Below are 27,500 nucleotides of genomic sequence, written 5' to 3' on the forward strand. Positions count from 1 at the left end.
TTGCGGATTAGACGTAGTCAGTGTGCTTACAGAGGTCGGTTATTCTCTGTTTATCTTTACCCCTCTTACCCCCTACCCCTCGCCCCTCTCCCCAAGCCTTCCCTCCCCACCCCCGCAGAGAGAGAGAGAGAGAGATATGAAAAATAATTTTCTCACGAGCAATTACAGTGACCAGTAAAGCTGCACAACAATTGCACGATCGCAGATTATAACAGAACAGAGTTTTATACCAACCTGCCAACCTGTGTGTGTGTGTGTGTGTGTGTGCAGAGGGGGAGGAGTGGGAGCTTGCGCGCGCGCGAGTGTTGTGTGTGTGCGCGCGCTTGTGTGTGTCACAGTGGAGGAAAGGACAGAGGGACAGAGACGAAAGGATCTGTGAGGAAGGGGATAGCGGACTTTGGCCACACATCCAAACTACACAGATATGCAGCTTGTGGGTCGTAGATCTAACGATAGACGGGCGGCGAAGAAAGCGTCGAGTTCAGTGCCCTCGTAAGACACGGTCGTATTGATTTCTTTTCTCTCTCGCCGTCCTCTTCCCCTCCAGTTCCGTTTATCCTATGTTGCTATAGCAGCATAAAAAAAAAGAAGGAAAAAAAAAGTTTCGTCTGAGAAAGTGCGAAGAGTTGAAAGGCGATGGGGAGTCAGGAGATGGAGGGAAGAAACGAGGGGTGTAATGGAAAGGATGGGCAGGGAGATGGCATGTATGTCTTTTCTTCGTTCTGATGAGTTAAGCACAACATTTGATTTCGTCACCTTTTTTTAAAATTCAGGTTTTTGGGTTTGTTTTTTGTTGTTGTTGTTGTTTTCTTTACACAGAGCAACCCCAGTCAGTCTGTCTGCACTCACCCCCTCGCTTTTCACACACGTGCATATTTTTGCATCCTCCCAAAAGTCTTGTCTAGGTTCCAACTACAGCCTTTGGCATTGAAAGTCGAGACAAACTATGGCACACATTTTGTGATGCCAGGAATACACTACCTGTAAAAAAAAACAACCTAAGTGTAGAACGTGTTCTCGAAATATGGAATGTGCAAGAAAAGCGATCGCAATGGTGAAAACAAAAGCAATAGAAAAGCTGTTTTTATTTGAACGATAAAGGACATTTTTACCGCTATTTCGGAAATATAGAATCCGGCACCCAAAGCAGGTGACCGTTTTGAGGTCAAGATGCAAGATAGCGGCGTAGAGTCGGATAAGCCGCAGAACGAACAAAACTATTCCGAACTCGCCGCTTTCCCTGAAATTTTGATCCAGCACAAAACCGTACAGGCCTAAGTGAAACAAAACCTTGTCCAAGCCCAGATTAGACCCCACAATCTCCTTTTCATGTACTTTGAACTTTAGACTCCGAGAGTTCAACCACAATCTAATGTTCACCCCCTTCCCCCCACCCCCAAACCCCAGAGCGAAAGTTGCATCGCTTCGAAAAAGTTCTTGCCGCTAATACGAAGATTAAGCACAAAGTTGCCAGAAACGGAGAAGACACTGAAAATATTTGGTCAGTGTGCTAACTTTCTGTTTGATTAGTTTAGGAAATGTTGACATGCCTGTGGTTTGATGACAGACTGACAGAAAGACAGATCAAACCCTCACAACCATGGCGTATAAAGGACTTGTAACAAGGTCAGGAAATGTTCTGCTTCAGACCAAATGAAACACAGCACAGCCATAACAAAAACGAAATAAAGACACTAACAGCATTGCAAACAAAAGATTACGTCAAGAGCAGGAAATGCACTGCTTCAGACCATGACAAAAACACAACAAGAATACAAACAGCATTGTAAACAAAATATTACGTCCAGACTCTTCATGGAAGACAGGCAAGGACAGATATTGTGTACTATTTCAGCATCGCCGTTTGATAATAAACAGCATCATGGGAACAGCCTTTGTTTGTCACCACCCCAGTGGAAAGAACGAGAGAAAAAGAGACAGATAGACAGACACAGAAAGTGGGTATGTGGGTAGTATGACAGAGAGAGGGGGGCATGGGGTGTGTGTGTGTGGACACAGAGAGAGAGAGAGGACAGAGAGAGAGAGAGAGAGAGAGAGAGGAAGGAGGTGTGGGGGTGGGGACAGGAGAACAAGGAGAGATGTTTCACAGCATCACCTGATCATAAACACCCAGCACGGAAGTTTGTTTGTCACGACTAGCCGTCAGTGGTCGTTTGATAGCTGAGGGCGGTAAGCCTTCTGCTCAGTGTTTGATGCTATTTTCAGCACAGAATTATAACACTCGTTGAGACAATCACGTCATAGGAGGAAGGGAGGGAGCGGGGAGGAGGGACGGTGGAAGCGTGCTACACACAGTGAGAAGGTTGGTTGTAGTTTTTTTGTTTGTTTTTTTTATATGTGTGAACAACATAATCGTAGAGGAAAACACGTACAGCAAATCAAAATCTTTCGCCATGATGCCTTTGAAATTATTTTAGTGGGGAACGGGGACAATAGAGCTTGAATATATATTTAAACCCATCAAAGAGAGCGTCACGAGTGGAGAATGATGTGGGACACGACTTGAGTTTCCTCCCCTGAATCAGACTTGCAGATGTTAAATGTTTTGTGTGTGTGTGTGTGTGTGTGTGTCACTGAGTGTGTGTATGTGTGTGTGAGATAGATAGATAGATAAATAGATAGAGAGACAGAGAGAGAATGTGTTCGTTCGTCGCATATCTGAATTGTGATTGAGAGTTTGCACTTGCGTAAGCGTGTGTGTATGTGAGTGTGTGTGCGTGTTTGTTTGTCTCTTTTTTGCGTGTGTACATGTGTGTATGAATGAGTATCTATTCAAAAGAGAAGAGAGACATCAAAACACACACACAGACACATACACACAGACACACACACTCTCACACAGACAGACAGACACACACACACACACAAACACAGACACACCCAATATTCATGTGAACAGCCCAACTCGTGATCAAAAACAGCCGTGGAATGGACAGCTCTGTCATCACAAATCGCCGTGAACAGCAGTTTGACAGCGGAAGCCAGTTGGGCTGTTTGATAACGGTTCCAGTGTGATGTGATGACATAATGACAGTGGTAGTTTGAGTCAGGTCACAGGAGTGGATGGGGTTGGGAGAGTTTTACGGAGGGAAAGGTGCGAGAAATAGTGTTGGAGATGTGTGTGTGTGTGTGTGTGTGTGTGTAAATGAAAGGAAGATACTGAGAGACAGCACGTGAACAACACGACCTGACCGCATACACACCTGCTGACTACAAGGGATTGGGATTGTCGCAGACATCCGTTTGATAGTCTTTAGACATCACAGCCCAGCGGGCTGTCGGCTGTTTATTGATATTGTCAGTCTGACACACTGACACTGACGGAAAGAGGCGGGTCACATGAGGGGGTGGGGATGGATGAAGGTAGTGTGAAACAGAAGCAACGACAGATGTAGGGGGAGAAGGTAGGGGGAAAGGATGGGGGCGGGGTGTAACAAGAAGACAGTGGGTCAGTTCGGAGTCACTGTCCCAACAATGGCACCTTGTTAGGTCTTGACCTTGGTGAATTGCTGTCGTGTTTTCTGGTAAGGGGCGTTGACAGGCGCTTAACAGACTTGTGTGTTTTCAGCGGGACAAAATGTTGATCACTTCAATCACATTTTCCGAGTCAGCCACCAGAGTAAACAGTGGACAATTTTTTTGTTTTGTTTTGTTGTTTGGTTGTTGATAAAGCAGAATAAATAGTGTGTTTTGTGTGTGTGTGTGTGTGTGTGTGTGTGTGTGTGTGTGTGTGTGTGAGGGGTGTATGTATTTGTGTGTGTGTGCCTGTCGTTTTGTCTATATACAGAAATGTGCATATGTCCCTGTAAGTTGCACTCGTTCACTGATACACGAGCGTGTATGTAACTTTTGAAGTGGAAGGATTCTAAGATATCAGAGAGGAAAAGATACAAACAGAATTGAGATTACTGCATTTAAATCATGATAAATTACTGCTCAGATTACTGTAATTTCAAACGCGCGCGCACACACACACACACACACCGCACATGCACACACACAAACGCACGCACACACACACACGCACACACACACACACACACTCAGAGCCGGAAAAAGAATTATATTGGTCTGATGATGAACCCGGCCGGGGTAGAGTTGCATGTGCAATCATGGCAGCGCTGCGTTTGCCAAGCATCGCGAATTTTCCCAAGTCTAAGGTCGCTTATGCAACCCAACCCTGGGGTAATGAAGTTGGCCAGTGAGAGGAGGAAATTAGAATTCCAGTCAGCACCTGAAATGACCCAGCGGCTGGCTTCACTTCGGTATATCATGTCGCAAACACCCCCTTCAACTATCCCACCACACACACACACACACACACACACCTTTTGTGGACAGACGCGTTGGCAACGGCAATGCAAACAAAGCTCAGACGCAGCTGCTGGATTGCCTGACCTGCTGTTTTATAGCCATGCACAATTTATGAAGTCAAGTTGTAGGGCTGTTCACTTGTCTGATTCATTTCACGAGAAACAGCACTTCGTCAGTCAGACAGATAGACAGACAGACGTACGGACCATGCATGTGTGTGGTTCTCGGCTGTCTGTCCGTCATCCTCTCCGCTCTCGCTTCACCCCCCCCCCCTGCCCCTCCACACCCGCCTCCATGTTCTGTGTGTGCATGCGTGCTTCACCAGCAGATATAGTCCACACCTGTCTCTTTCAACATGGCCCTAATGCTCCGTTATTTACCAAACCTGTCGGTGCTGTCAGTGATTGTATGCACCTCGTAACTCTCATTCTGTCTCTCTGCCCGTCCCCTCCCCCTCCCCCACTCTTACTGTTTCATTCTCTTTCTCACCCTGTTTCTCTCCTGTTTCTTTTGCCCATTCTTTCATCCATCTGGGGTTTTTTCTTTCCTTCCGCGCGTGCCTGTCGAGGGTGCTGTAAATTGTCTCTGTCGACATCGCCCCGATGTTTTTTTTTTCTCTCTTCTTTTTGTTGGTTTGTTTTTGTTGTTTTACCCAAAACCTATCGACCCCCCCCCCCCCTCTCACTCTCTCTTTCTCTGTTTTTTCTTCATCCCAGTCTCTTCATCTCCCTTTCCTCCTTCCATTCATCTCTTTCAGTACGTCTGTCTGTACCACCCCAACCCCCGCCACCTCTCTCTCTCTCTGTCTCACACTCTCTCCCCCTTTCCTTCCCTCCATCCTTTCATCCATCTTTTTTCCCCCGTGTGTCTGTCAAGGGTGTTGTAAAATGTCTCTCGACATCGCCCCAAAGTTATTTTTGTTTTTGTTCCCCCCCCCCCTCCCCACCAAATCTGCCCATGTTGTCTGGCTCCTTGTCTCTGTCTCTATCTCAGTCTCTGCCTGTCTCTGTCTCTCTCTGTCTGTCTCTCTGTCTGTCTTACTCTCACTTCCTGTTCATCCTTCCACCAAACTCTTTTCGTTGTGTGTGCATCTCTGTCTCACCCCCACTCTCTTTCTTTACCTTTCCTTCCCTGTCTTTCTGTGTGTAACTTTCAAGAATGTTATAAATTAATGTAATATTAAACTTCACTATCTTCTTCATGCTTGTGGAGAGATTGGGCCCGTGCTCGTCTTCTACTCAGGTGTTTTGTGTGTGTGTGTGTGTGTGTGTGTGTGTTTGTGCTCGTGTGCATGCATATGTACGTACGCGGTGTGTGTGCATGTGTGTGCGTGTGCATGTGCGTGCTCTCTCTCTCTCTCTCTCTCTGGATGGGTGGGTGGATGGGTAGATAGGTGGGTGTCTCTGCATTTGTGCCTGTTTGTGAATGTGTGTCAATATGGTGTGTGTGTGTGTGCGTGCGTGCGTGCGTGTGTGTGTGTGTGTGTGTGTGTGTGTGTGTGTGTGTTCTCCTTACCCGTTTTCAACCAGTTCAGGAAAAAATTCAAGTTCGACCTAGGATGACGTTGCTCCCCTCTCTCTTTGTCTCTGCTTCTTTCTGTCTCATCTCTCACTCTCTTTATCTCTCGTTTCATCGCTCCCCTCCTCTCCCTCGCCTTCTCTCTTTGTCTCTTTCTCGCCTTCTCTCCTCTGTCTCTCCTTCTCTCTCTGTGTCTCTCTCCTCTCTTTCTCTCCCTCGTCCTCTCTTTTATCTCTCCTTTCACTGTCATCCCTCTGTCTTCCTTCTTCCTTTTCTTCCCCGTCTCTGTCTTGTTCTTACTGTCTTCTTTGAAGTGTGACTCATAGTCTCTTCGTATCGTTTGTAAAGTGCAGACTTTCCGACGTTGCCATTTGTGGTGTAATGGGCTTCATATTGGAGGGTGATGGCTGGATAGAAAAGGGAAAAGGATGGTTGTCGCGGGGAAGCAGAATTCTGTGTTGTATTTACTCCATCTGTCTCTCTCTTTTCTGTCTCTCCTTCTTTCTCTCTTACTCTTTTTCTCTGTCTCCGTCTTTCTTTCTCTCCATCTCTTTATGTATCTTATCTATCTCTGTCTTTTACCAACTGTTTCTTTCTGTCTCCATCACACACGCACATTATACACACGCGCGCAGTCGCACGCAAGCACGTACGCGCTCGCGCAAACACACACACACACACACACGCGCGCGCACAGACAGACAGACAGACAGACACACACACGCACGCACGCACGCACACTCACACATTCTCTCACCCCCGTCTCTCTCCCCCTGTTTCCGGGCCAACGTTGAGACTATGGAAGCCCTTTTCCTTCCACGAGTGGAAAGCCGAGTGCATTGTCTGACTTGGAACAGAGTCAAATGAGAAGTAGCCAACTGGCAACAGTGGCCATCTCTCGTAAAAGCCTTATTGTTCATACAGGAACGGAACAAAAAGGGTTGAGTGAGTGACTTTTGACCAGAGCGGCAAAATTGCAACTGACGAAGTTACTGTCTTTGCCGACTTATACCCATGAATGCAAGTCTTCATCCTCGAAAAAGTCTGAGGCTGACCTCGCGTGCTACTTAAAACACCCGATGAACAAACAAGTGTAAATTATGTCTTTTATTATCTGTTAAAAAAAAATTATTAAATGAATACTGCAATGTACGGAGGTAAATGCCCGACAATCTCCCTCGACTAACAGCTCTGCTCTCCAGACTCACATTGCAGAATGTTTCTCTCTCTGTTCGAAAAGTTCACTTAAATTTCATGCTGCGTATGCACAAAGCGAAGTTAACCTGAGAAATAGAGGAAAATAAAATACAGAGACAAGGAAAATGAGATACGGGTACGGATAATTTATTCATTAGGCCACTTCCTCTATGAAGGGGTAAACAAACACATCTGTTGCGTCGCATTTGTTGGAATAGACACGAAGAAAAGAAAATCACATGAGATAACATTTACAATAGCAGAATATACTATGAAGTTGCAGTTTATCTAAACTTGAATGCATTTTGCAGGAAGATTGACAAATGCCACAGATCAGTTTGCTGTTTTGAAGACATCAGACTCATCTTCAATGTACAAGGCTGTCGGTAATATTTGGATGGAAAAATTTTACTCTCTCCACGAGCTGGACAGCCCAGCACAAAATGAACTTCGTCTTCTTTTTCTCATTGGTATAAAGGGCAAACCAAATCATGAGAGAGAGAGAGTGAGAGAGAGAGAGAGAGAGAGAGAGAGAGAGAGTGTCTGAGTCTCAGGAGGTGAAATGACTGTCGAATAGTCAAATGGTTATTGTCTTCAATTCCCATCCGGCAGGTGAGGAGCTCGAATCCCCTTTGGTGAAAGATGGAGATTTGTCTGATCAGAATTTCTGAGGTCACCATGGACTGTGTCCAGTGTGACAGTGCCCAAACTCTCTTAGCGTGCATACGTCCACAGAAGACAACTGGCCATAACAAATTTCCCGTAATGCGTATCGATGAGTTGTGATAACAATAAAATAACCGGTATCACTGTCCTTTGAAAACTGAGTATGGCTGCCAAAACGACGAGATAAAAATGGCCCGCGAAAGAAGAAGGAAAAGAAGAAGCAGAAGATGATGATAATGATAAGAAAAAAGAAGAAAATGCAGATTCCTCGACTATATAATAGTAATAAAGAAGAAGAAAATGCATATTCCTCAACTAATTTAGAAAACACACACAAAAAACAACAACAACCAAATACACCCATTAGAAAGAATATACGGGATTGCAGCTCACAGATAAAGAAGTAAACCTTAGGCGGAATCCTTGACTTAATGTTGAAAAGTCACAGCTTACGGTGAAAAGTCACAGCTTCGTTGTCTGACCCTGGCTATATCGGATGATGCCAGAGAAGGGAGCTGGGACAGTGGTGAGGATTGTTGGAATGAATTACACCTGGTCTCTTCTTTTCCTATCTGCAGCTATTTTCGGCGTGTGTGAATGAATCTGTTTCCTTTCCAGTTGCCCGAGTCGGTTTTGTTTATTCATGTATATATATTTTTGTTTATTCTTTTTATTTTTCAAAGCAAATGTGGTGTAGCGTAAATGCACGTTTTGACGCCTCCTTGAAGCACAACGCACCGAGGTGCAGGGTTGCACCGGGGTGCAGGCATGTTTGATGGGAAACCGAAAGTCGAGCAAAGTCAGAAAGGCAGACAGCCAGACCAACGCACAGGTGCGCGGACGATAATACACACATGTACGCATATACACACACGCGCGCCCGACGCACATGTGCATGCATGCACATACGCGCATACACCCACGAATGTATTAAGGAACGCACACGCACACCCACGCAAACACGCACATACATATATGCACACACGCACACCACACACACACACACCAGAGAGAGTGAAAATGGAAGGATCCTATCCTGAATTTTTATGTAGAAGACTAAAAGGAAAACACATGAAAAGTATTTAATTACAACGGCTTACGGTTACCCACGAAATCGATACCGCTGCCTGGTTGTGTGTTTCATTTCACATGGCATCTGTTTAAACACACACACACACACACACACACACACACAGAGAGAGAGAGAGAGAGGGAGAGAGAGTTGGGGAACAGATAAAGGGAGGGAGACAGTGGACGTGTCGGCCGATGTCGTGTGTTTTATGAGAAGATAAGACTGGAGTTAGTTTTACAGCCCTTTCAAATTCTGCAGGTGGCAGGCAAGCCATGAAAGTGTCGGGATATCACAACGAAATTATTAAGCTGACATAAGCTGTCCTTCCAAAGTTCCGCGCAGTTTTTATTTTATTTTGAAAGACATTATATAACGTGTCGACCGACATATATAAAGAAAGGGCATAAAGAAATAATGCGACAGTTTCATTTTAGCGATTATGGATGTTATATGGCCAGCGTTTTTGTGTCAGCTTGGAGAGAGAGAGAGAGAGGTGGGGGGAGAGATGTGTGTGCGTGTGTGCGCGCGCGCGACCTCCAGACAAATTATCATCGCAGATCAATCACATACAGGTTTAATCGGATGATGAACTTAAACAAAACTTATATGTGCGTATCACTGACTTCCATTGTGGCAGGAAGTGCAGAACCTCTCCAGGCTTACCTCTTACCCCATTCGGACAGGGAGAGTGCAAAATACATTTGTTTACGTGTCCAACGAATCTAATTAATGTTGCTGTGGAAGAACGCGGTTTTTGTTTTGTTTTGTTTTTCTGGCATCGATGAGGTGCGTTCAGAATCTTTTCGGAGTAAACATCTCCTTCTGGTTGATGGCTGTCGAAAGACAGCCCATAAATGCATTGCTTAAACCCGTCCTCTTTATGTTCTTTATTCGGCTGTCGCCCGTCATGTGTTCTGGGGACATGGTAATGTTCAAGGCTGCTGCATTGTCGACCCAGCTGCAGTTCTGGCGAATGACACTGTCAACATTTTTTGTAGCTTCTGGACTGTTTCCTGAATTTGTTCGATTCTTTGCCATGTTTCATGTAATTTTTTGTCTTTGCAAATTTTTGGCTCGGCGTAATCAGATCAGTTATAACAGCAGTGTTCAACTAATGACCTCTTACGCAGATTGTTGTTTTGAAAAATAGTTGTTTTGCTCCCATTTTAAAACATTTTCCTTTTGCATGACTTCAATAATCAAGAAACAAATTGTGTTTTTAAGGCAGTATAATCTAACCAGCACAATGAAATAATTCAAACACAATGAAATGCAGTGCCAGCTGAGATCGACAGCCTAAAACCTGTTACCAGCATCTTTCGTGTCAGATGGGAAAGCCACACGGCCGGTGAGATTGAAACAAAAGGTACTATTTAGTGGGTGCAATCTTAAAACACCTGCTTTCCTAGGTTTCACAGTGGCCATAAAAAACAACAACACAAAAAACAAAAACAAACAAACAAACAAAAAACAAGCACTAAATGATTAACTTTAGTGGTGGGAGAAGTCTATCAACCTTTACTATTGCTTATAAAGTTTACTGAAAATTTTGCACCGCTGCAAGGGAAAATCTCCCCCCTCTCCTCCCTCCTCGCCAACCTCTGCTCTAACCAGTTCTCTCTGAATACACACACGCGCACGCTCGAGCACGCACAGACAGACACATACGTGCATAACGACGCACACGTAAGCACGCACGCACGTGCGCGCGCACTCACACACACACACACACACACACACACACACACACACACACACTCACACACACACACACACACACACACACACACACGCACATCTCTACACTTCTCCTTTTGTGAGGAAAGTCAGAAGATGATAAGTTATCAACTGGATCCTGCCTTTGGGGAGAAGAATAAAATGAAAACCTGTTTTGTACGAACCTTTTTCGTACTATCAGTATTCTAATAAGACTTCAAGAACTGTTCTTACTCTCCGTAGTAATGCCATTTTAGTGAAAACTCCGGGGCTTTTTTGCACTATTTCTCTGCACTACTTTGTTCTCCCGAGGCTGTACTGTACTGAACACTGAATGAACCTTTCTCCTGTGTGGTTAGGGAAGAAACACACACAACAAAAAACAAGAACAATTGGTACGCAGGAACTGTCCTGTCCCTCAAAACGTAAAGCCACAGATTATTATGCACTTACCATCCTCACAGCTGACAAGGAAAATCCAGATTCATCTTTATATATCTTTGCTGACAGAGGACAAAAACATCTTTTCGCTGACTAAACAAGCAGGTACAAGAGCTGCTTTGCGCCAACCTGTTCTGTTTGTTGTTTCGGAAAGTGGAACAAAAAATGTTTGCACCACCGTTCGTTTTACCCAACTGTTAGGATGAGGCTGTAAGAAATGTTCATGAGTTTATCTGTCCTCTTTGGCTGGCAAGAGTCTGCAGACCTGCCAGTTCTAAACCATTCTCCTGTCTAGAAAGTAGAATAGAAAAGTCATTCTGCCAGAGTCAATCTCTTCCACTTCTCTCCTGCATTCTGTGGAAAGTCATTGGGGCGCCGCATAGAAGAGCTGTTCACCACATTCACACAGGTCTGTGTGTCAGTCTGGGTCTATGCAAACGGTTTTCCTGTCCATTCTGCTGTGTTGTCAGACCATCGTTTTTTGGTCTTCTCCTCAGACTCTGTCCCTCAACATTTCCTTGGAGGAGTGTTTTAGCGAGGCCATTGGATCTTGTAACATGACCATACCAACGTAGCTTTCCTTTCTTAACTTATGTTTTCAGATCTTCATAAGGTCCAATGTGCTGCTTGATGGTTTAGCCCACTTGTCCATTGGTGGTGTGGTCAATGTATCAGGTGTGTTTTGCGAGAACACCTCATTTCCATGGCTTGAATCATGTCTCGCATGAATACACGACAATGGAATTAATGATGCGGCTTTTCTTGGACAAGTCCAATCTGGCAGCACCCGTCCCTCTCCAGATCGGAGTTTCTTGTCGGCTTTACTCCCGACTGGCGTGCTCATCGGGCTGTCCAGTGTGCCCCTCTGGTCCGGCAAGTTCAATCTTCTTTGCGCTGTTCTGTCATATTGTCTGGTAAAGAAAAGTCCAGAGGCTGTCACACTCTTCTACAGATCATGGTCTATAAGCACGTCACTTCTTCATACACAGGCAGAGCGATGATTCCAAATATCGCTCAGCGCAAACCCATCTTCCCAATCCTTTCGTGCTTCGAGAAACTGTACTCCGTGAACCTGTGAATTAATGGGGAAAGTCCAGCAGTGAAAACACAATGATGAGATGATTGCACATTGGCTTCTCACCGCCTGGCATCAAGCGGTCACTTATTTAAGATTTATGAGAATGGATCAACACACACCTTCACGCACGCAAGGTCCGTCTTTGCTGTTCTAGAACATACGACCGGAAATGCTTGAAAGAGTATTTCCGGTACAATGCTTTATTTTTTTAACAGGGTATGGGTTTAAGGAAAAGAAAGTGTTTATGAAAAAAAGTCTCCCCCATTCTTTTGTATTCTTTGAAAGTACTTTAATTCCTCACAAGCCGTCAGTGTTATCCATGAATCATAATTATTTCTTCCCTTTCTTCATTCCTTTCAGAAATAATAGCTTCTGTCGCATGTTTGTCTGGACTGGGGAGAGGCAAGGAGTTGGGGCGTAGGGTCTATTATTCTGAAATCCGATTTTCAGAGCAGAACAGACAGAAGCAGCAATTACAAAGCCAGAGTGATTGTCAGTTGGGGGTGATTCCACGATTGTAACAAGAGCAGCAGCAGCAATGACAACACAACAATAACAACAGCAGAGCAGAAACAGAATGGTTGCTTGCTTTGTTTTTGGGAAAGACAATGGGAAAGGAGGAATGGAAAATGGGAGTAGGGTTTGTGATTTTTATCGCTTCCTGCATTGTTTTCTGGATGAGAGAGATGGAGACAGAGGCAGTGTGTGTGTGTGTGTGTGCCAGTGTGTGTGTGTGTGTGTGTGTGTGTGTGTGTGTGAGTTTGTACTTGTGCCAACATGTGTTCGTGTAACTGGGTCGTTATATGTCTGTGTGCGCGTGCGTGTGTGTTTGTGTGTATTTGTGCACACGCGCGAGCGTGTTTACATGCATTCATACGTTCTTACAGCATTAGATGGTTTGCCATTCCTGTTTTAAAAAAATCATTGTCGGTGTTCCAGAAGGTTGCTTGTGCAAGTTCTAGAGATAGGATGTGTCTCATAATGGAGTGAATAAATGAATCGGCTTATCTGTGAATCAGGACAGAGATAGGAGAATGTCATGGTGTGATTGTGTGTGTGCTGTTTGCATCATGTTCAGGAAATTGTGTGTGTGTGATTGTGTGTGTGCTGTTTGCATCATGTTCAGGAAATTGTGTGTGTGTGCGTGTGTGTGTTTGTGTGTGTGCGTGCGTGTGTGCGTGCGTGCAGGCGCGCGTGTGTGTGTCTGTGGGTCTCTAGAGGTGTGTATGTGTCTGTCTGTGTGCGTGTGTCTGCGTGCGTTAGCATCCTTCGTTTTTGTTTGGATGGGAGGAAGGGCAGGGGCATGTTTGTGCACGCGAGCACGTATTTATGATATGAGCGTGCATACATTTATGCGTGCATGCAGTGTCAATTTACCAGAGCAGCCGCCATTCCTTTCGGACTTGCGTCTTCCAGACCACAGCAGGTGCAGCAGGGACGATCACATTGATCAGAATGTGAGCTTGCGGGAAGTGATTTTCCGATAATTCGGGTAAAAATAGCAGAGGCTTTCTGGTGCTGGCTTTCGTCGTCTGAAGGCTGAGGCGTGGGCAGGAACGCCAAGAATGGTGGGGAGAGGGGATGGAGGAGGGGTAGAGTTTCACTTTCATTTTCAAGGAGACGCCAAAGCGTGCGGACTGATACACCTGGCAAAGAAAGAAAGAAAAAAACACCCCCAAAAAACCCACAACAAGGGGTATGGATGTAGTGGGATGCAGATGCCTGACCTGTTATAAACCCATCGCGCTACTCAGGCCTTGAGAGCCGACCAAGTGTTGCTGGGGGGAAAACATGAAAGAACAAGAAAACAACATTTCTTATTTCGCTAGGACTGCGAGTCAAGCTGATGTTTTAATTTAATCTTTTGAATAATTTTCACAAGTTAACGCAATTGAATAACGTTACAACTGAATAACGTTAGGTACAGAGTTTATTTCTTTCGGTATGGTGAAAGATAGCTATACCACTGTTGGAGTTGGCGAGAAAGGGAGATGTAGGTGGAGGAGAGAGACAGAGACATAGGTATATGAGGAATTGAAATAGAGACAGATATATTTAGGCAATTGCATCCTTTTCGAAGAGGGAAAAAGAGAGGAAACGTATCGAGATTTAGACGAAAATGGCGCAGTGTTGCATGCATTCTTCGCGCGCGCGCGTATGTGTGTATGTGTGTGCACATGTATGTATGCGTATGGGCGCGCGTGTATGTGTGTATGCGTGTGTGTATACGCGTGTGTGCGTGTTTATGTGAGATAGCATGCTTTGGATGGGAATATGTCATTGACAAATCCTACTGACCTTGGCGATACTATTGATTATTGATGCTTTGGAACAGATGGTGGACTTCCAACTGAAAGGCAACAATACCCTCCACTTTCCTGTTTCTTTTTCTGTCTGTGTGTCAGTTTGTGCGTCTGTCTCTCTCTCTCCTTATCTCATTAACTCACACTCTCCCCTAACCCTTCAGTCATCGACAAATGAAGGTCTTGTTAAACATTTCACTCTTTCTCTGTAAAAAGCTTTAAAAAGACAGACTGCCTTTGTGGTAACATGAAAATTTCGTGTGTATTTGTACGCGACTTTCATACAGTCATGTTTATCCCCATTTCAAAGGGCGATGGCCATTGTTACATATTCACTTAGTCTTTATCACTCCTCATCCTATCTCCTCGCTCACCCAGTCGCGTGGTAGTTCTCTCTCTTTTTTTATTTTTTATTTTTAGGGGTGGTGGTGGGGTACGTTCAGGGAGGGCAACGTCTGTGAGAGAGTCAAAGCCCTTTTGTAATCCCGCGCACCATCTTGTACCAGTGTCGTTGTTACAAGTGATATTGACTGACATATCAAAACCAGCTGCTGAGCACAATGCTTCGAGGGGTCTGTTTTCACTGACAACCACAATGGCTGCGGGCATCTGGCATTCAAGGGCAGCCTTTGAAGAACACCAGCAGGCAGTGTAACAAAACATAAGGACCCGACGTTTTCTCATAAATGTCTTGGATGATTATCATGGAAATGCCGTAATAAACTTAGTGTGAGATGCTGTGTGTGTGTGTGTGTGTGTGTGAGTGTTCGTGCGTGCATGCGTGTGTGAGTTTTTATATATAAAGATATTAGTATACAAAGATACAGTGCGCCACCCAGCAAGCAGTACCGCCTAGGGCGCAGCAGCAGCAGCCAGTTATTGACTTAAGTGGCGAACTCGTCCTGAGAACTCGGCTTGAGTGAAGGCGTGGGTTGATGTGGGTGCTTACTTTTTATCAGTCCGTATCCTCTCTCGCTCATTCATACCAACGTGCCTGTAGGCACAGTACAGCGGCTTACGTTTTATTTGGCCGTATTCTGTCACGTGTGTGCCGAGGCGTCCTTTAGCTCTGGTGCTGAATTTGTACGTCCGTGCTTTTTGTCTCGATTATTGTTGCACAGACTGGAGCGTGGTAGTTCAGTGTATGATCGTCATGCTTCCGTGTCCTAAATTTCGTTGTCGTATTCAGGTCACACTTTGGGAATCGGTCCATGTGGATAAGAAAGCCCTTGTGTGTGTGTGTGTGTGTGTGAAGGAGAAGGACACCTGACGTTACCTTGGTGATGAAGAGGTCTTCGCGTGCTGGGGTCACTGAGTCGGGGTCTTGAGTTTTTTGCTGACCAGTTATACACTCAATGTAGGAGAATTGTGACTGGCTCGATGGAGGATTTGGATGTATTTTTCTTCCCTCAGTGTGTGTTTTCTGCGCTTATATGTATCAGTGTGTTCCAGTGTTCGATCCAGATCTCGCTTGCACGTGCTGCGTGGTTTTTCACGTGCACGTGGTGTTGTTTAAGAAAACATTGCAGGGTTGGTGTATGTGTTGTGCGCATATCTGTGGCAACTGAAAATCGAAAGCGGATTGTGTGTCCATAGATTTTTTTTTGGTTTTAAAGATGTAGGTCAATGGTGAAGTGTACGACTGGTTACAAAATCTACAAGGATTGTGTGCTCACCGCAATAGTGATGTGGTGATACACCTGCGTTGTGCGCGCGTGTGAACTGTGCAGATCCTTGCTAATTATTTCATTCTCACAGATGTATGTATGCTAAATAGTTCAAAGCCGCAGGGTTTTTTTTTTGGTTTTTTGCCATGTCATGTTAAGTGAATTAAAGAGAGCACAGTCAACAGCATCAGAGCCTTTGCGTGTCACGTGCGTTTAAGTGCGTGAATTGCCTCTCAAAACCCACACGAGTTTTATTACCGTCGGTGTGTTTACATTAAATTGAATCATTTGCACTGACGTAACACACACACGATGAAAAGCTGGGTTTATATGACCAGCCACAACGTTCGTGAAATATATGAATAGATAATTGAATATATTTTAGAAATGATTTCAAGTGTTTATTTAATTTGTCAAAACCCTGCATGGAATATGTGCACGTGATCAACCAAAACTCGTGGATACATGATAGTTGACAGGGAGAAAGTCCGTGGCTCTTGTGCTTATACAGTGAAAAAGCCTGTTGGATACTAACGTGCCATTCACACGCCTGTCGCCAGTAAGAATGGCCGAGAAAAGTTTAAATACAGTTTGAGATGTACACACGAAACAGTCCTCGCACAGATTGTTTACATTTAACCATTTGAAAGTTGCCTTGACGAAGAGTTCAAATTACATATTGGGTCGAAGGCAAAGATATATATATATACACACACACTCAGGAAAAGCCTGGGAAAGGTTTACGTCAGCAGAAGACTTTATGCACGTACACAACTGTGATCAACAGAAAGCGTGAGATAGTTTTGCTGTATCGATGAATATAGCTGTGCTAGTGTGCGTGGAGTGTGCGTGTGCGACCTGTTAGGGTGAGAGTGCTCGTTTCGCTCGATAAATCTCTTTCGCTTGAGTCATTCGTCAGTGCGTGTGTGTGTGAATTTATAGTGGGTTCACAACTGTTGTGAGGTTGAAAGAGAAAATGTGTGAGATTCGGATGTAAACAATGCGTTTTTAGGGCTAAATTTTGTGATTTGTCCGTTTTGGGGCTGAAAACATCCATGTATGGCACACATGCGTGAATGTGCTTGTGTGTGTGTGTGTGTGTGTGTGTGTAAAGAAAGTAGGCCTATACATTCGCGTGCGTACACATGCGTGCACTGTTCGTATGTAAGCGTGCCTGAGTATTTGTATTGAGTATTCAGGTCCGAACATCCACTTAACCATGTCTACCTTAGCACTAATATGTGTGCGTGTCAAACGAGCCGATCCCAACAAAAATACATTGCTTGTTCAACGATATATTTATGAAACGGGTTACCCGAGAAGAAAAAACAAAAACAAAAAAACAACCAAAAACATCATAGGAGAACACGTTCTGAAAGCTGATAGTACATATTTTGTGCCCTGTGAAGTCTTCAGGATAATGGCAGAATTGTAGCATTGCATGGAGGGTTACAGTTACAATATATTGCAGAGCAGGCGGTAGTTAAAAGGTTTCAAGTGTCGGTGATTACTAAGTAGGGAGTCAATGTGTGTTGTGCAAATGGTCACACAGGCTGCGTTCGCCAGAGTCGCAACCAACACCCTCGCCAAACCACACGTGAGGGTTACGTACATGATTACATGTACACACACACTGTATCTGTATGTCTGTCTGTCTGTCAAACACACACACACACACACACTCACACACAGAACACACATTCCTAAAATTTACACACACACACACACACACACACACACACACACACGCACACACACACACACCGGTCATATACACGCACACGCATGCACGCACACACACACACGCACGCACACACACACACACACACACACACACACACACACACACACACACACACTAACATTACACCAATACACACACATGAACAGAATCCTCCCAACAAACACAGTTTAGTTATGGAAACAGCCCAAAGTTATGTAACAATCCACTCCAAAACAGCTGTCATAAGTGACACTCAAGTCATGGGAACTCCTCAGTGAACTAGTGTAACGTTTTAAAGTACCCTTGCCAACAGAATACCCCGGCATTTTTTTTTAACGTTATACCATACGTTTGGATGTCGTTCTTGATTTTTAAGCCACTCAGAAATATTTTGGATGAAACATACACAGCGAATAAAAAAAAGTTATCGTTTGGAACCAAATGCTCGCCATATCTGCTGGTACCCAGGTGCCTCCCAGAATGATTTTCCGAGTCATTCTCACAATGCCCGTTCCAACCACACACAGAATAATGAAAATAAACCCAAGGTATGTTTCTTCACTTATAAGATCCTATATTTCTCTGTTTGAAGATACTTTTTCATAATACGCCAAGAGATATAGGAATTGTGTGCAACAGTGACAATGCAAAAGGAATTTTCATTGATATTGCATATTCTGTCTTCATAGGCGGTCGCATACGAAATGTATGCCACATGTAAAATGCGTTTTTGTCACATTCAAAGGAAGTTGAATACAACGATGATCAAAATATACATTGATAATGATCCATGTGTATCCCTACAGTCCATTAAAAAAATTCTTCACCGTGCTTTCTATTTCTAAAAGCCCCTTCCCAGTCTCTTTGGTTTTATTTTATTTAAATCAGTCTCGCGTTAACTGAGACGTGAATCATAACTGACAGGCATATAACCGCATGGTTTTTACGTATCTCAGCTTTATATATTTGTACTTTATAGCTGTTAGCGCAGCTCAGGACAAATACGTTCTTGAAACACAAATAACCTTTTTTTTCGTAACCCCCCCAAAAAAAACAACAACAACAACAACACAAAACAACAACAACAAAACAACAAAAACAACAAAACAAAACAAAACAAACAAACAAATCCTGTAGTTCACGTAGGCTTACACTGAGCTGCTTAATTCATTAATATTTGCAACGCTTTAAACGAATTCCTGGAATCTAATCCACAATGATGCAGTATTCCTATTCAAAACTGATTTCGAAGTTTAAGAAAAACCAGTAGACTGGCTTCGCATTTCGTCCTCATTCCTTCTACATTTTGTATACGTTCAGCAACGAAAAGTGTTGCGCACTTAGCAAACTGAATAAACATTGGTTATTCCGAGATTTTTTGTTATACTGGATGGGGTGAGGGGATGAATAGCTTATAACTAAAAGATCACTAACCGTGCTATTTATTTCTCAAGTTCTATTTCACACGCAATCCCATATATTCTAAATGCAAAGTTGGTGATTCCGCATTTCATGCATCTTTCTAGTTGTGCTGAAGTGGATTTGGACTTAACGTGGATCACAGAAAAAAATGGATATTGAATTCATGTAACTAAATCTAGATCACAGACTGATTCTAAATCAAGGGCTAAGTGTGGATCGGTGAGTTGATCTGGGTCATTTACTAAATCTGGATGATTCAGTAAACAAATAAATCTGACTTAACAGGGACCCCAACCCCCACACCCACCCACCCCAAAAAAGTCAAATGCCCCGAGTTCTAACCAAACGATCTCTCTCTCTTTCTCTCTGAAAGTCACTCTATTAGTTGCTTATTAACCGTTTGTGTTTCCTTTTGAGTGGAGCGGCCAGTTTGTTTTTTGTTTTTGAAGTATCCCCTAAAATAAAGGACGCGGTATATCGGAGATACAAGGAAGGGATAGGCATCAAAAGTTTTAAAATTATTTTTTAAATATATATTTTTTACGCGAGATGTTCCCGATATTCTCTAGAATTGTAGGGTATTTCGAAATGAAATAAACGGCACATCAGAAATACCTCCAAGAGGACTAATATCCAGCGACAGATAAAAAAAGAAAAGAAGAAGAAAAAAAGTGTGTGTGTCGGGGAGGGGGGGGGGGTAATTGTAGTTGGCTACACCGGTACTGACAGGTACAATGTTTGGTTGGGTATTGTCCTTACCAAACGTACTGAATGGCAGTGAGCCTGTTCATTTGTTGGCATCGACGAAGATAATGAACCAGCCGGCTTATCATGAGCTTAAATAGCCATTGACAGTTGGCTGAGCTTCATGGGCTAAACCACTGGAGTGTTGAATTTCAAAAACTATGTCAGAGGAAGTTTTGTGCTTCGGTTCGGAGTCAGTATTTTCGTGGTGGTGTTTTGGTGAAGTGGAAAGTAAGAGGGCCGGCCATGGGTCGCTTCTTTCTGAACATTTCACATTGAAGATGAGAAGGTCATTGTGCTGTCATTGAAAGGGAGTTGTCTTAAGTTTCTTGGCGCTGCGGTGCCCGTCCCTTCTCTCTCTCTCCCTCTCTCTCTCTCTCTCTATCCAACTTTATTTTTCACTGCAAACACTGAAACAAGACGTACTCTTTTATAACACGTATCATTTGAATATCTGGTTTTCTAAAGTTCTTCCTGTTACTTAAATGGATATATTAAGAAACCAAAATTTAAAAACAAATGGTCAGATGTTTCATTGAAGTCGCGTGATGTTTAAGCTCTGCATTTTCACTCTTGATGTTGTAAAATTGAGAAAGAATAAAAATAAAAAAATAAAAAAAAGAGTAGCGACTGACGTGCTTCTCCGTTTTTTTCTGGCTGGAGATATCCCACGAGGCGAACTGATGCCAAGTTCTTATTCCCTCAACGCGGGACAACTGCATTAGTTCTGTGTGCTTGCCGCTTTCCTTAATCCCACGTTCATTGGTAACTCCGACGTTCAGCAAGTGGGGGAAGACTTTCCGTGCTGGTAATCACACTTCCTTGGCAAATCGATCTTGCTCACAAATCGCCCAAAGTGACAGATCAACCTTCTCGAAATTAAATTAATCAGGCTTGTTCGCCGACAAAGAAAGTGAACTCTTCTCTTCTTTGGAGCTTTCTCGGACACAGCAAAATTACCCTTTCTTTCCCTGAAACTGGAAACTTGGGATTATGGCGTTGGCTTCGTGCCCTGCTTGTAAAATAAATGAAGTGGGGAGTGTAAGTAAGTCCCGGCAGCAGCGCGTACAAACACAGTTCGTCACGACTGTGAACAGCCAGAGACAGTGGTGCCACTAACCCAGTCCACTTTCCCTCGTGTTGCTGTTGACGCTCTGTGGTAAATTTGATGACTGTTACTTTCAGCGGAGGGAATCTGTAACAAGGGAGCACGAAGCTGGAGGTGATCAGAGAGAGCGTGAGGATCACCATCATTCTCGAATAAATTAGCAGCAGCCACATTGCTTTAGTATGGTGACGTTGTCATAGTTTGGCGTGGTTGAAGAATCCTCAGATAGTTATAAAGTGTCGGAGTTCACTGTGTGTCGTTTCTCTTATTAAGTCAAATATTCCTTAACTCACTCAGTACGGCCAGTTCTCTCTTCTCCTCTACACATACCCCTCGGATGTCCTGTGGGTGTCTGAATGACCCAACCTTTAGCTTCCGTCGTCAGAATTGTGGTATTCTTTGTCAACATTCACCTCTTCAGTATAAGAGCCTTCCGCTTGCAATATTTTGATGATGGTAGTTGGGGTGAAACGCTGTCAACGTCCTTTCTTTCGCCGTTCGTAAGGAGAGAGTTAAATCTCTGTGTGGCGTTTCTTCCTAGTCATAAGTAATAAGTTTTAGTCATACGCACAGTTATGTTCTTTTAGACAGGCGGAATCGTATTTTAACAACTGGAAATTTTCTACGGGGTTCCAACAGACTTTTGGTAAATTTTGGGAAATACTATGTTATGCCATTATTACAAGCTGACTGTTCTTCATGCGCGTTCCTAATTGTGCTAGACCAGTCGAAGAGAATGATCTTTTGAAGGTAAAGTATTGAAATTTTCATCATTTCCAACGAAATTTATCCTGCCGCGTGGATAAGTGATTGACCCCACGCGAGTATTGAGATTCTCAATATATTTTTTAAAGATTTTTCCTGCCACGTGGGTGTCAGTAGGTCCGTTTTTTTCCCCAGAGCTTCCGTTGACATCAAAGCGATGTCCATGTGGTTATGAAGGAAGGGCATCGTGAACGACGAACGACGCTTAGTGCTGTAGGAAGTAGCTGTGTAAGCGCTTTCTTTGTATTCACCTTCAGCGCCAGTGTCAAAGGACATGTTTGCCCCACCTGTTTGATGGTGTCTGCCTGGACCTTTGATAACACCTGCGTGTGAACTGTGTATGGTGACAGTGTGGGCTGTTGTGAATCCTCAGGTGCTTACACATTCTTTCCGATTTATGGCTGTTGGTGTAGAATTCCCAGTTGTGGTGGGATGTGATAGTTGACATAAATAAGGCACTTACCTACACAACACGGCAGTCAACTTTGATAATAATAATGATATAATGATAATAGTAGTAATAATGATGATGATGAGAAAAACAACAATAATGTAATAATAACAACAGTAATGATAACGATGATGACGATAATAATAACAATAATAATAATATTATTATTATTGCTGTTGTTGTTGTCGTCGTCAAAAGCTGCTTTCCGTCAGACCGTCACATCAATCCGGGTCATCTGTTTGTTTCCTTCAAAGTGGTGATTTCAGACACGTGTGCGTTCTATGGTATACTGTTTGGACTGGAGGCATTCTGAGGACGTTTGGTGTAGCACTTTGTGCAGCAGCCAGAAAGTGGTGATGGAGGGGATGTCAGCTGTGCCGTGTCTTCACAGCCAGTGTAATTGTCCTGTCAGTGTGCCAGTGCAAACCTGTTAGCCAGGCAAACCATCTTTTTTCCATAATAGTAATATCAGACCTTTCCATGTTGGTCATACATGTCACAAGCTAGTATATTATTCAAGAGCATGTTAAACTCAGTTTAAGTGGCAATGTTGTTGTGATTGTCAGGGACATATTATCCAGCAACCCAAACAATCTTTAATGATTTAGTGCACTGGCGAAGATTCTTAACATCACCATCCTCATGCGTAACAGTGTTGACAACGGCCGCCATCTTGGCCTGTATTGTGTGTACCTCAGGGACGTGATCTGACAAAGAGGGATGTCATCGATATTCCAACCTCTTTGGTCGGGCTCCATGCGCAGAGAGCCACAGCCATATTTACCTGTCAAGAGTCAAACGGGGATCAGCCTGTCTGTGCAATGGTAGAGCAAACCAGGATTTTCTGGGGGTGGGGGGTAAACATAGCGGTATATCCAGGTCTAAAAACCAAGACGATATAGCTTACACAAACACATATATTGTACTACAATGTACCATATCACACAAATGTTGTCTCATAAGGGATTTGTTTTCATTAACAACCGGTCATGAACGGACAATAAGTTGTAACTGGCCCGAATAGACAAACGCAAACAGTGGAGTCTGACTGCCCACCGGCTTATTCATGGTCGTGATCACCCTACCCGCTATGCTTGTATGTTGAAACTCGAAGTACAATACTGCCGTGACAGCTTCCTACAGGATAGAATTATTCATTCACCGTGTTCAGTTTCCCATGTACACGCTCAGAGCTGAATCATGATACCAAGGCAACTAACAGCGGCAAAACATCTGCAGGCCACTCCCCATGTACCAGTCGGAAATGGTTTTGTCGCCTGATTCTGGTGCATAGGTTTTGTGGAGTACTCACGTGCTCACATACACTCGCGCGGGCTCTCTCTCTGTGTCTCTCTCGGCAACGGCAGATGTGCAAGTCGGCCAAAGTGCTGATGTCTTCACCGTTGGAAAATAAAGATTCATTCATTCATTCTTTCATTCTCTCTCTCTCTCTCTCTCTCTCTCTTTCACGTACACACAAGCACACGCGCGCTCTCACGCGGGCCTGTGATAAGTGCCCTTTTAAGCCGTCTTTGTCCATGAACAAAAGCCTAACACCGCAACCAAGTCAAGTGTCTGTGAAGAAACTTAACCCCTTGATGGCCGATCTGTTAGCAGTATAAGCCTTTGAGATGGGTTCTCGGGCAGATGAACGAGACAATAGCAAGACGGTAACAAGATTCGCTGCTTCTCCCTCAGCAGATGAGTCAGCGAAGCCACAGATAAGATAAATAAAGCATGCATAAAGACTCTTCTGTTTTCAACGATTTTTTTCTTCTTTTTTTATATATAACATTCCCCCCCAAAAGCTTGGTTCTTTCTTGTACTCCTTGAGACGTTTGTCAACTTCTTTTAGGGTCTTTGGTGTACCGATTTCATAAAGATAATTGCCATGTTTCACGGAATATAACTATATGAAATCCCCGAACTTGCGGCCTTGAATGAATTCATGTCCTTCACACGAGATAATTTAAGTTACTCCTGGTTTATCATCAAGTCATGTGTGTTCATTATAGATCAGCCCCGAAGACCGACGTCACGTGTAAAGTTCATAATCCGAGAAAGCAAGTGTCTGTGACAAGTTGACCATTGTAGACTACCGAACGGTTTGGAAATATTCATAATAAACAGTTGGTAAGCAAATGACAAAGTACTGAATAAATAAATGAATAGATTAATAAGTAAGCAAATAGGTAAATGAATTTTTCGCTGCAGAATGGGAAATTTGATGATTTCAGTCAATTCAGAACGGAAAATTTGGTAATTACAGTCAATGCAGAGTGGGAATTGGGGCGATTACAGTCAAGTGGTGACATCAACAGGAGAAAACATGTTTGCAGTCCAGATGGGTACGTTCGTGGTCGAATGGAAACTACGACCCCCCATCGCTTCGTGAGAAGGCGTCAGAGAAAGAACCGCTGAATATACTTTACCGAATAAAAATGAATGGGAAGAACGGCAGCAAAAGTCTGTTCTTTGCAAGGCAAACAATGGTCAATAGGCCAAAGAGGGAGCACGATTTTTAAAAGTACATGTTGTTCCCGTGAGAAGGCGTGCACTTTCACCGCTCCACTCCGTGACGAGTTTCCATGCCGACACGCGACATAGGGAGCGGAGAGGCTGTGGAATATCTCCCCCTGCAAGAAACCATCGATCTGGACGTCTGTGCTCAACGGCATTCTGACACGCTGCCTGCCTGCTAGGCGGCCTGTTGGATTGATCGATAAGCCGTGTTGCACGTGTTGTGCCTTGCTGTGTGGCGCGGTGCCAGCCTGCAAGAACCGGACAGTCTCAGAGCGAGGCTGCCATCTGTGACGCATTCCAAGATGGCGACAGGTTCCTGCTGCAACATGACCAGGTAATGCCCTCTATGTCCTTTTTTTTTTTTTTTTTTTTAATTATTCCTGAAGGTTTCTGTCCATGACTCACCCATCTGCCAGTCTAATCTCCACCTCCAGTGTCAGTTGGATTTATTCTTAGTCAGAAACATCACGTAGTGGTTTGGGGTGATTTTGTGATATATTTCGCCCAGTTTCTGTTGCCATGCGCGTGAAATTTCGGTGCGTGACAGCTCATTTGTAATACATTGTAATAATGATGTTCATTGATTAGCTTTCGCACGGGGGAATTCCTCAACCGGAACGTTAGTTTGGAAAGAGCAGTATTCGCTGTTCTGTGTGTCTCCTTTAGAGTCATGGAAGGCATGGTAATGTTATGTGTAAGTTCGTGTATGAGACGTATCGATTCTGTGTTCTCGTGTCTTGCGTTTCATGAGTTCTGATTGTGTGTGAGCACATGTCCCAGACCGATGTTTTGATTATTATTGTTGATGATGCAATCACATCGATGCAGTAATGTTTATCTGATGATTGCTGTTATTCATATAATTCACTGGGTAGTTTACATACTGTGTACTGTCTTTCATATATGGATTGGATAAAGACTGATAATAATAATGATGGATTGATACTGTTTTAAGATACTACAGTTCGGGTTTTTGAGAACGCTTGTGCGTTATTTCCTTTCGGTATTTCAACCACTTGTGTGATTCTTTTTTCATTCAGTTTTCTTAATTCGAACATGATTACTGACGCTTCGATTTTCTTTTGAATGATGATCTAGTATTCGTTTCTCTGCCTAACTTCGATCGAATGATTACACACGCACATACACATTAATATGCATTTATTCGTTACACGCGGGTATTACTATTTCTCTCTCACTCTCTCACTTACACACATACGCACACGCGCACGCGTACGCACACACACACACACACACACACACACACACACACACACACACACACACACTCGCGCGCGCGCGCGCTAGCGTGCGGATGATCAACTCCAAATATTTCAACACCACGGATGTTTGTCTTATCATCAGAATGATGACTTTCCGGAACATCGCTGTCACCCATCCAGTAACTTACCGATGTGATTAAATGACTTTGATAAAAATATAGTTAACCTTTTACTCCGGTCTCATCCTCAGCCGCTGTATCTGGTGAACTGTCAGGACACCAGGAACATACACACAGCTGTAAACGTCAGTCATTCTGCTATCTGTCTATTTGCCAATGGTGTCTGTGAAGTCTGCTCTGTCGTTTTTGCAAGATTTACAACGATTTTAGTGTAGATTACCATTATCTTCAAATCCTTTGCTCTGCCGAAACTTGAAGTGCGGAGGCGTGACTGTGTAAGGCGGGTGTGTGGGAAGGAGGGGAGGGAGGGGGGTAGAGTCCACTTTAGACTTTTTATCCAGTTCAGTGCTGAGGAATGTTGGTTTGGGGTTGCGCTGTAGAATGACTCACAACCTACATCATCAAAGAAAATCATTCAGGTGAGTGTGATTATGTTATTGTGATAGTTGTAATCAACCGAGATGCAGACAGAAAGCCGTTTTTTGTGTTGTTGTTGTTCTCCATATTTGATTGAATTTACAAGTTTAAAAAATAAAATTGCAATCCGTTTCGACTGGCGCACAACCAACAGCACCATCGTTCGTTTATTCATTGTCTGTTCATCTAAGCTGAGAATGAGACCGGAGTAAAAGGTGTGAAAGAAATCAGTGTTGTTTTTATGGAATTTATACTTACAATCAACAACTTTCATCAACCACTTTTATATAATATAGGCTTTTAAAATCATCCTAATAATCAACCGCTAACATCAAACGCTTTATTTAAATGAAAGCTGTCGTCATGGGAGTGATTGATGTGTAGTATTTAACTTAGACGCTATTTATTTGTTCTTAATTTATGTTTTTGATTTTTTAAAAATGAATCTATGCCTTTTTTAACATGCTAGCTGACTCTCTCTCTCTCTCGCTCTCTCTCTCCCCAACATTCTGTCTGTCTGTCTGTCTCTCTCTCTCTCTCCCCTTCCCACGACCATCCTTCCAATCATGCTCCCTCTGAGGAAAGTTATGATTTTTAAGAACTCTGGGTGTTACTACAGCTGTATGTCCTGCTTCATCACATAGTGAGTAAACCGGTTCCTGAACCTTTCTTCCGTGTGGGCAGAGAGATGAGTCATCGTTGCTGTGACCTTTACCTTGGTCCTTGAGAATTCAAGTGCTGCTGCATTTCTGTGTCAGATTTCTTAACGAATTTTACAAACAACCCAAAAAAGGTCAATTCAGAAACTGCGAATATTATGCGTTTCCTTGGGTTTTTGTATCTTGAACGGTCAAGATCAAATTGTGTGTGTGTGTGTGTGTGTGTGTGTGTGTAGGGGTGTGTGTGCGTGCGTGCGTGCGTGCATATGTGTATGTTACTGTGTGTGTGTATG

The 27,500-nt window shown here is 43.6% G+C and overlaps 1 protein-coding gene across 4 annotated transcripts in view; it reads left to right on the plus strand.

Moving 5' to 3' along the window:
* The window catches only part of LOC143299246 (tripartite motif-containing protein 2-like), a 72,348-nt gene that overhangs the window by 3,893 nt on the left and 40,955 nt on the right, over positions 1-27,500 (plus strand). Inside the window, exons 1-2 of one of the 4 annotated variants that reach the window (XM_076612459.1) lie at positions 15,494-16,086; positions 24,476-25,063. The exons of 1 other annotated variant lie outside the window; for it this stretch is intronic. The gene's annotated coding sequence lies outside the window, so the exon portion shown is untranslated. Of the gene's footprint in view, positions 1-15,493; positions 16,087-24,475; positions 25,064-25,151; positions 25,412-27,500 lie in introns of those variants that run through there. 2 more of the 4 variants (XM_076612460.1, XM_076612466.1) reach the window with 2 other exon arrangements.

Source organism: Babylonia areolata, chromosome 24, assembly GCF_041734735.1.
Source record: "Babylonia areolata isolate BAREFJ2019XMU chromosome 24, ASM4173473v1, whole genome shotgun sequence".
Taxonomy (NCBI): domain Eukaryota; kingdom Metazoa; phylum Mollusca; class Gastropoda; order Neogastropoda; family Buccinidae; genus Babylonia; species Babylonia areolata.